At 47.4% G+C, this 9,899-nt stretch overlaps 1 pseudogene; it reads right to left on the minus strand.

Moving 5' to 3' along the window:
* Positions 1 to 8,102: 8,102 nt before the first annotated feature.
* On the minus strand, positions 8,103 to 9,398 carry LOC132232522 (transcription initiation factor TFIID subunit 6-like; annotated as a pseudogene).
* Positions 9,399 to 9,899: the final 501 nt, after the last annotated feature.

Raw genomic sequence — 9,899 nt, forward strand, 5'->3', positions numbered from 1 at the left:
ATCCTTGCTGTGTTAGGAACTAGCCAATCAGAATAGACTAGACAGTAATGACGAATTTCCCCCCCCACACACAATAAAATTTATTATGAAAACAGGCCGGTGTGGGGATAAGGGGGGTTGTGGGGTGGGTTGGGGTGTGGGTGGGGGGTTGGGGTCGAGGGGGGTCAGACGAGTACATATTGGTTGGGTGGCTCAGGTGAAATAGTGCGGCTTCTTCACATTGATGCCATACTCGCTGAGGGCAGGTGTCAAGTCCTCCATGGTTAGGGTGTGCTTGCGGTCCTTGCTCTCGCTTCGGGAGCTGCGAGAGGCTGTGCCCTTCGTTTTACAGTGCTGTAGGGCGTCGTTGGCAATATCTGAGATGAATTTCTGGGCAGCTATGGAGATGAGCCAAAGTATGCGAGGGTCTGGTGCCTCGAAGCCTGCGCGGTTCAGGTAATAACGAGTCACTGGATCTGGGATCGTAGGCGTGTAATCCTACAGCTGCTTCCATTTTCTCTTTATGTTCTTGTTTCCTTCCATCAGACCGAAACTCCTTCATAAAGGATTTGCCTATGCGCACCACTTTTGCAAATAAAATGGGATCCCAAGAAAGGTGGGGGCTAAGGTAACAGAACATATTGAAGACATCTGTCCTCAAATCCTCAAACCTCTCTGCTTGTTTTGGTACTCTCTTATTTGGCAAAGCATTCACAGGTGAGCCTTTAGCACCTTGAGGAACGCCAACTCTTCGGTAGAGAGGCTCAATAGTTACGTGAATAAGCTTGCAAATAGCAAGAGCTATTAGCTTATGGGAAGCAGCATAGTATGGAAGCATCAGATCCATCATGTTCTGTGCATGCTGCCAATCGCCAATCTTTAATAAGGCTCCTAACAAACCAAGTTTTTGGTTGTCCGGGGGCTTTTCTACTTTCTCCTCCTCCTTTTCCTTTGCCTTCTCTTGCTTATCCACTTTTTCAGAAGACAGTACAGCCACTGTAAGTTTTCTAAGAATTTCCTGAGCTTCCACCATTTCTCGTTTATATTCATCCATAATGCAATTATCAGCTGGAAGAAGATGTACATAAAGATCATTTAAATCAATAAGATTAACTTGTAGGAGCACTGCTGCAACTCTGTACAAAGACAAAGGAGTCTCTCCATTCAGCTCCTGGTAAAACTTGAATTGGAACCCAAGTATATGACAAAGTGTTTGCGGTTCACACATATTCATATAAGATTCTAATAAAGATATAAAGAAGTCATTATATTCTGGTCTGCATTCAAACACTTCTAAAATGACACCCAAAACCCTATTGGGATCTAGATTAAAGCATCCTATTAAAGATTTGATATTTTCTAAGATTAAATCACTAGTAATATTTCCAGATAAATCTTGCCCCAATTCAGCAATCAGGTTAGCATAGCCTTCATTCTCTTCTCTTAACAAATTGAACTTTTGCAGCTTATAAAAGTTTCGTCTTGATTTTAACTGATCTTTGATCAAATTGCCTTGATTGTTTGATAAGTCCTTATGATTCCAATGTTTCTGGATCCAGGCGTTCCTTTAGAATCATGTCTGAGGCGAAATACAAACACGCTAATACCAATTGCATAAAGCAGTCTCTCTTGCTCTTCTCTTCTAAAACGGTTTTCTCAATATCTAATATGAAGAAGACATAGGCAAGAATGGAGGGCATATCCTCACGAAATTCGCTGTTGTCATTGAAAACATCAGCTGCTTTTCAGGCTTCAATTTTCCTTGAATGACATGGTGTGATAACTCATAGAGAACTCGCTGGAAATCTCTGTAATCCGAACTGCCGAGGCTCTTGTTTTCGCTGAGAAGCCAACGTAAATCCAACAGGTCGCCTCTCCCTGATTTCTCCCTGTTCTTTATCCACTCGACCTGTATCGACAGGGATGCTGCCTCCATCTTCCCCGCCTTAGTGACAGAGGCCCGGGAGTGCCTCAGGTCAGTGTGGAGTCAAAGGGAAGTACCGCCCACGAGGAATGCCAGGATATGCGCGTTTGCTTTTCGAGTTTCAGGCCCCAACGATTTCTAAAATAAAATTTAAAAAATAATGAAATAATGTATTATACCAAATATCACTCTATTAAAGTGCTCCAATTCCAGGTATTAAAAATATTGATGTCATCTCATTTAACTAAGAAATCTACTTCTCTACTTAGAGAAGATACCAGCAAGTGCAGTGGTAAATCAAAAATGTTTGTAATAACATAAAGTAGGCACTTTTTTTTGGAGATATTTACTCAAAAAAATAAAAACATATACATTCTAAATTCCATACTCACCAGAGTCTACTATGAATGCTCCCACCTCGGTAAGTTCTGTCGCTATCAGGGTCAGGAGGAATTCTCTTCACTCACCTGGCAGCTCCAACTTCCGTCAGTCTGCTCTGGAGAAGTTCTGTGAGTCCTCTGCACAGATGAGCCTTTTATAGGACTCCCCTTACTTAGGCCACACCCACTTGCTGAGATTGGCTAAAAATCCACAAATGGAAATAACCACCTCCAATGGATGAAAGTCTGATAGGTCATTAGGGTTACAACACATAGAAAACACTTGGGGGCTGACACAAACAGAATGTCAATGTGTTTTCTGGTAGAAACAGGAAACTTTTCAATATGCAATACACTATGAACTGTAGTCACTGTAGGATGAGTTTAGTGTCCCCACTAACGAGTTTTTTGAGACACCAGCTGTCTCTTGGCCGGTTTTTTGCTTGGTGCCGGCCACGAAGACGCTGCGCCTGTACGCGTGTCATCCCCCCTGCCCCCCCTCCCACCCGTGCTCACGCTGAAGCACTACTCGGCGCTGGCGACAGCAAGGCAGAGCAGGAAGTGCACTACCCCAAACGCCTGGACCTGCAGCACTACCTGTCCCGGCTGGAGGCGCGGGGCAGCGCAGGCCCATTGCTGTACCGTCTCTACACCGTGCTTGTCCATGCCAGACGCACCTGCCACAGCAGCCACTACTTCTGCTCTGTCAGGTGGTTCAAGATAGATGACACCAAGGTGACCGCCTATGACGCGTCTGTGGCCCTGAGCCAATGCGCCTATGTGCTCTTTGACGTCCAGACCAGTGAAGTGAAAGGAGACAGCGGGGAAGCCCGCTGCCCTGGGATGGAGCGCAAGGTCACTGCGTCCACCCAACTGCCCGAGACTGCCCCCAAATTCACGGCCCCCACCTGGAGGTCCAGACACCTGACTCTGCCTTCCCCAGAGGAGGTTGCGGAAGGGGGTGCAGGTGGGGGGTGGGGAGGAGGCTTGCATTGGCACTCCAGGACCAGTAGAGGGCGCTACTGGCCCGCCCAAGCAATTCCAGGACTTGGGGAGGACTTGGGAGATGGGGCAGGTGCCCAAGGAGGACCGCAGGGCTCCATCTCCGCGACTTGCAAGGCAGCATCGCCGTTTTCTGGATTGAAGAGGGAACAATACATATTTAGACAGGCTCGGGTGGGTCCCGGACAAGCCACAAGAAAAAAAAAAGCCACAGTAAATCTCCTAGACGTGGGTCACTCATTAGAAATCTTGATAGCGAAACTTGTGCTCCTGTGTGTGTGTTGGGGGTGGGGTAGGTGAGTGGGTGTGGGTGTGGTTGTGGGTGTGGGTGTGTGTGTGCTTGTCTGTGTGTGTACATCCGCAGTTACGCACGGACACTTCTTGATTTGAATGGTCCACCTGCATCCATGAGCACCCTTCAGCCCCTGCCTTCTTGTAGACAGTCCACACCCTGCTTGTCATTCCCCCCTCGGGTCAAGTCCAGGCACCTGTCTCTGCCTTCCCCAAAGGTGGCTGCAGGAGGGTGACTTGCATTGGTGCTTCTCGACCAGCAGAGGGCGGGACGGGCTCTTACGCCATGCTTGGGCTGGGCCCTCTGGTCCAGCTGCCTGCTCCCTCTCTGGATGAATGGTCAGGCCCCTGCCCAGAGACCAAGTCCGGGCCGGGCCACATGGGCTTGCCGAAGCATCTAAAGCATTGAAAGGTTGGATCAATGTCATAAGGTTGGATCAATGTCATTTCTAAGGAGGGTTTTGTGTGTGTGTGTGTGTGTGTGTGTGTGTGTGTGTGTGTGTGTGTTTAAGAAGTTTTCTTTTTTTAATTTTAAAAGGAGGGTTTTTTTTAAAAACCAGATCAGAAAGTCAAATCTTCAAAGTGCATTCAAGCTGCTCCTACCAGGGGGTCCGGACTTAATGTCGAGAGCATCTCCAGTAAGGTCTACGGGATGGTGTCTCCACATTGTGGAAGGTGTTCTGGACTCTGCTGAACAGGATGAAATATTTTGCCGACAGCCAGAGGAACCCGAAGTGGTTCTCAAGAAACAGGATGAAGATTCCATGGCGGTGCCTGGCGAAGACAAAGATAGGTAAGTTAACATTAATAGTTTCCATGACATAGAAACACATCCTGCAGGTTCAGGGGTAATTCTGGTCTCTTGGGGCCACGTCCACAGCCTGAACAAATGGAACAGGCTGGTCCTCCGAAACTGTGGCCCTGGCTTTCCTCAGTCCCATGTTCTTGTTGCTGCTGCTGCTGCTGCTCCCGGATCACCTGCTTGCCAGTCTCCTGGACCATGAGGGGGAGCTCTTTGAAGTTGCAGAAGATCTCGCCATCTGGCAGGTGGATGTGGCACATGAGGTGGATCTCTAACTTAGTGTTCATGCACTGTCCCGTGATGTGGGTGACCCTGGCATAGTTCCCGCCATTTTGGCTCCAGTGACTTGGCAGCCGCCATTTTGTTTTAAAATATATTTTACTGATTTTTTTTTTTTTACAGTGTGGAAGGAAGAGGGATAGAGAATTAGAAACCTCAAAGATAGAGAAACTTCAATCAGCTGCCTCCTGCACACCTCCTACTGGGGATATGCCCACAACCAAGGTATATGCCCTTGACTGGAATCGAACCTGGGACCCTTTAGCCCTTAGGCCAATGCTCTGTCCACTGAGTCAAATCAGTTAGGGCGGCAGCCTCCATTTTGAAAGGGCAAAGGTCAATCCCTCTCTTTTATCCTCCCCCACCACCCCCAATCCCACGTTTTAACTTCCCCGTTTGAATAGCACAAAATACAAGTACAAAACATTGTACAAGTATACTTTTTACTACACAAAGGTGGATTAATACCTTTGTGTTGTTGGTGTGTGTGTGTGTGTGTGTTTTAAAATATATCTTTATTGATTTTGGAGAGGAAGGGAGAGGGAGAGGGAGAAAGCGATAGAACATCCACGATGAGAGAGAATCACCGGTCAGCTGCCTCCTGCACACCCCACACTGGGGATCTTGCTCACAACCCAGGCATGTGCCATTGACCGGAATTGAACCCAGGACGCTTCGCGGTACACAGACTGACGCTCTATCCACTGAGAAAAACTGGCTAGGGCCATTTTGTTGTTGTTGTTTCAAAAGACAGTGGAAGGGAGAGGGAGAGGATTGTTTTTCCACTTGTTTATTGATGTGTCCCTTGCTTTTTAAAAAATATACAACAGTAGCAATGAGGGAATTTGTGGTCTCCTCTCTGGGACCCTGGGCTGTTCGAGGGTACTGGAAAAAAGGAAAGTGACTTGTTACCGTGGCATGCAGTAATCCAAGGACATGTGCTCCTAGAGGTATAGAAAGACAATAGGCTCAGATACCAGTAAGTTCAAAGATGATCTCTCAGGGAAGATACCCAGCCTAGGGCGTGACTATCCACTCACCATACACTGCTTTCTACTTTAAAAAGTCTTTTTAAGTTCAGAACATCCTGGGTGATCACTTTAGGTGTCTGAGTTTGCAAGGCCAGGCCAGGCCTCCCAGGAGTGGGTCAGGTTAGCATGTGGCCCCTTTTCATTCACAAGGCAAAGCTTCTTATGTATTTACACCTTCCATTTTATCCTATTGCATTCCATTTCACTTTATTAACCGATGTCTCCCCCAATACATTCAATTCAAAAAAAAATTATAGGAAAAAAAAGATAAAATGATTCCTCCATTGTTGTCCCGGAATACTCGCCTCGTTTAGGCTTTCAAAGTCCCCGGAGTTTAGGTTTTAAGGGTTCCGGTCCGCAAAAAGTGTTCTGGGTACGTTTTCTCGGTCCTCAGTCACACCCCACACCCCCAAAAAACTTTTCCAGTCCCCCTTCCACTGCCAGGCCACACACGGGGCCTTCTGGGAAAACCCAGGTGGTGGATGCCCCGGGTTAGGGGTTAGGGCAGGGGTGGGCAAACTTTTTGACTCGAGGGCCACAATGCGTTCTTAAACTGGACCGGAGGGCCGGAACAAAAGCATGAATGGAGTGTTTGTGTGAACTAATATAAATTCAAAGTAAACATCATTACATAAAAGGGTACAGTCTTTTTTTTCAATAGTTTTATTCATTTCAAAGGGGCCGGATCCAGCCTGCGGGCCGTAGTTTGCCCATGACTTGGTTAGGGGTTAGGGATTAAGGTCAGGGTCAGATCTAGGGTTAGGGTCTGTGTCAGGGCCATGGTCAGGGTTAGGGTTAGGTTCACGGTCAGGGTCAGCTCACGGTCAGGGTTAGGGTCAGTGTAAGGGTTAGTGTGGGGGTCGGGATCAGGATCAGGGTTAGGGTCAGCATCAGGGTCAGTTTCAGGGTTAGTATTAGGTTTATTGTCAGGGTCAGGTTAGGGTTGTTAGGGTTAGGTTTGGGGTTGTTAGGGTTAGTTTGAGGGAGAGGGTGAGGGTTGAGTTAGGGTGAGGGTGAGGGTGAGGGTGAGGGTGAGGGTGAGGGTTAGTGTAGGCTGAAGGTGAGGGTGAGTGTTACGGTTAGGGTTGGGGTTAGGATTTATCATTGTCAGTATGGCCATAACTAGAATAAGAAAAGAAATGTGTTCTCTATCATGAAGATGTCATGACTGAGCAAGGGACAATCTGTGACATATTTAAGGGCATATGAAAGGATCAAACTGCTACTGCTGCTACAACATGTAAAAATGATCTTTCCCAGGAAGTTGCTGGGGTCCAGCCCCAGCAGGTCCAGGGGTTCCCATAAGTGTGGACGGAGTGGGCATTGAATGAATGACACAGAGGCAGAGTTCAGTTGATCAACATGGTTGGGTTCTCTTTTTATTGTTCTATTACATCTATATTTATCCTATTTGATCCCATAAGCATGCCTCTATAATTACATCATGGTATGTTTCAGGAAACCTTCTGCAGTTCCTAGTTTCATGTCCATAATCCTGTCTCTATCTAGTTCTGTGGATTTTGATCTTGTTTGGTTAATCTCTTGTGTTCCATTATAAGGGCTATTCCAAGGTCACTATTCTACTGCTCTACTGATAAGCTACAAGGAAGTTACTGAAGAAGTTTATCCTACCCAGTCAAGGTTATGTCCTCCCAGCCTCGCTGCTTGCCTTCCCTGGGACTTCCCTGTGTCAGTGGGTCTCCAGGGGTATAGGCTTTGGCGCTTCCTCTGGTGGGGTGTATATATGTGACTTTATTTCTAAGGGTTTTGTGGTTGGCATTTGTGATTTTGCAACTGGAACTCACATGGGTGGCTCTGGCAATGGAGGAGCAAGGTCTGCGCTGTCCTGTACAGGGACTGGAGAAAGCATTGGTGGAATTTTTTTGGGTATGGATTGAGCTGAGTGGTTCTCGAGCTTCCAATAATGCTACTTCCAGGGTGTCTCCTTTAGCACTTATTCATCGTGGTAGCTTTGTGGCAGGCATTTCTTCAACTTCGGGGCCATCTAACGGCCTCTTACCCAAGAAATTCTCATAATTAATAATTTCCTGTTTTAAACAGGAGTCTTGTTATTAGCACTACCAGTGAAAAATAATATTCAAGTAAAAAAATTTTTTGATGTAATTAAGGCTTTTACATACAAGGCATTATTCTGCTATCCTCCCCCCGCCCCCACCCACCCTTTTTTTAATTTTAATATTGGGAGGCTTTTGGAAATTTTACAATGCAGTCTTGATAACCTTTCACTTCAATTTCTTGTATAGAAATATGACTGCTTTAGATTCATTGCATGCGAAGCAATTTTGAACTATCAATAGAAAATTAGTTAATGTTTCAGGAGTAACTTCCTTCCAGGTACAACAAAGTCTTTATGAATATTCACTTATTTCAATTGGCCAATTTAAATTAACTCGAAATAAGGTTAAATTTTTATTTTTAACTTTACTTGTCCTAGGTTATGGACAGAGTGGTACAGTTGACCTGTTGAGCCTGCAGAGCAGCTTGAGCCTGGGCCTTGACCACATGGGAGCAGAGGAGGGGTCCAAGGGACCCAAATTCTGCCCAATAGGCATCCTGCTTGTCAGGTGGTGGGCGCAGCTTTGCCAGAACAGGGGCAAAGTGCTTCAGGAGGAGGCTCTGCACGTGGTCAGCTCCAATTCGGTCAACGTTGCTTAGCACAGGGCCATCCAGGACACTACGGATCCGCTCCCCCTCCTGCTGTAGCCGTGGCAGAATCAGAGTTTTAATCACATCATGTCCCAGCTCGGCCAGGCCTGCAATGGAGCCATAACGTGTAGTCCATGGAGGCTTCTCATCCACCCAGCTCTTGGTGAAGGTCTTGGTGATCCGGGACTGGATGTTGTTAGTGGTTGTGCTGCAAAGTCCTGGAGTGCCCAGTGATTGTCCACATCTGGCCTCAGACACAACTGTCTGCTCACGATGCAAGTCATCACAGCTGGAATCAATTCATGCACGTATTTTTCTAGGTACAGGATAGGGTTGTCCATCAGTGCCTTCACCATGCGAATCAAATAGATGAGCAGGGCCAGGTTCTTCTGCACCACGTTCACACGGACCCCCTCTGAGATGAAGATGCTGAACCGTGGCAGCATCTGATAGAGCCCTGGGTCTGTTGCGATGCTCTGAAGGGCTTCCGCTCTCTTGGCTTCACATGACCCCACACAGGCTTCAGTGATCACCTTGTAGTACAGTTGCTGCTCCACAGACAGCTCGTGGATACTTCAGGGCTTTAATCGAAAATGGCCCCCCTCCAGTAGGGGTGGTGCCTTCTTCGCATTCCCTTTGCCATCAGGTGGAGCAGCCCCTTGACCTTTGTTTTTCAAGGGTCCATCTTCCCCCTGGCCTGGCTTTGCTGACTTCGGGGGTTCTGTGGCCTCAGCCTTCTGCTGCTCTTTGGGAGCTGGAGGTGGATTCTCTGGGATAGCTGGCTGGCAGCCTTCAATGCTCAACCAATGACCTTTGAGGCAGATGTCTAGGGGCACACAAGACAGAGGGGTATTGATGATGTCACTCAGGTCAACAACCTCCTTCTTCTCATAGAAGTAGAATTCCCGGCCCCCACCGGAGGAGAACCAGAAAGGATGGTTTTCTCCTCCCTCTGTCGCGTAAACCTTGAGGTGCTTGGAGCTGTGCACAGGCTCAAGGTATTGATAAAGACAAAGGTGGTTGTTGCTTGTCTCATGGGTCATGTTCAAGCAATGCCCCCGTGTACTGACAGGTCTGTAAAATCTAGCTTCCTCAGGGATGTCATTAAAGACAGGTTTTCTTCTTCAGAGTCTGGTGGTGATGGCACAGGGCATTTTGGCTAGGAAGAAAATCTTCTCCACCAGAACGTTAGCAGCACAAGGGCAAGGACTTTATCGTATTGCTCACCATACCCTCCAAATCTAGAAGCTCTAGCAAATGTGCAGTAGGTAATGGTTGGAAGGTAGGAAGAAAAGACAGGACAGATGGAGTTGGGGGAGGAGGAGGAGGAGGAGGAGGAGGAGGAGGAGGAGGAGGAGGAGGAAGGACCTTTAGAAAAACCAGCTCCTTTTGTAGTGACTCATACACAAATAGGAGAGGGGTTGCCTGCCCTGAGGGAACCTATAAGTAGAATAACCACCTAAGGAACAGTACTCAGTGCCCAGGCTGTGGGCAAGCTCCTGCACAGCAGGACACACCTCTACTCGGCCCCTGTGCCTGGTCGC

Source organism: Myotis daubentonii, chromosome 4 (assembly GCF_963259705.1).
Source record: "Myotis daubentonii chromosome 4, mMyoDau2.1, whole genome shotgun sequence".
Lineage (NCBI taxonomy): Eukaryota > Metazoa > Chordata > Mammalia > Chiroptera > Vespertilionidae > Myotis > Myotis daubentonii.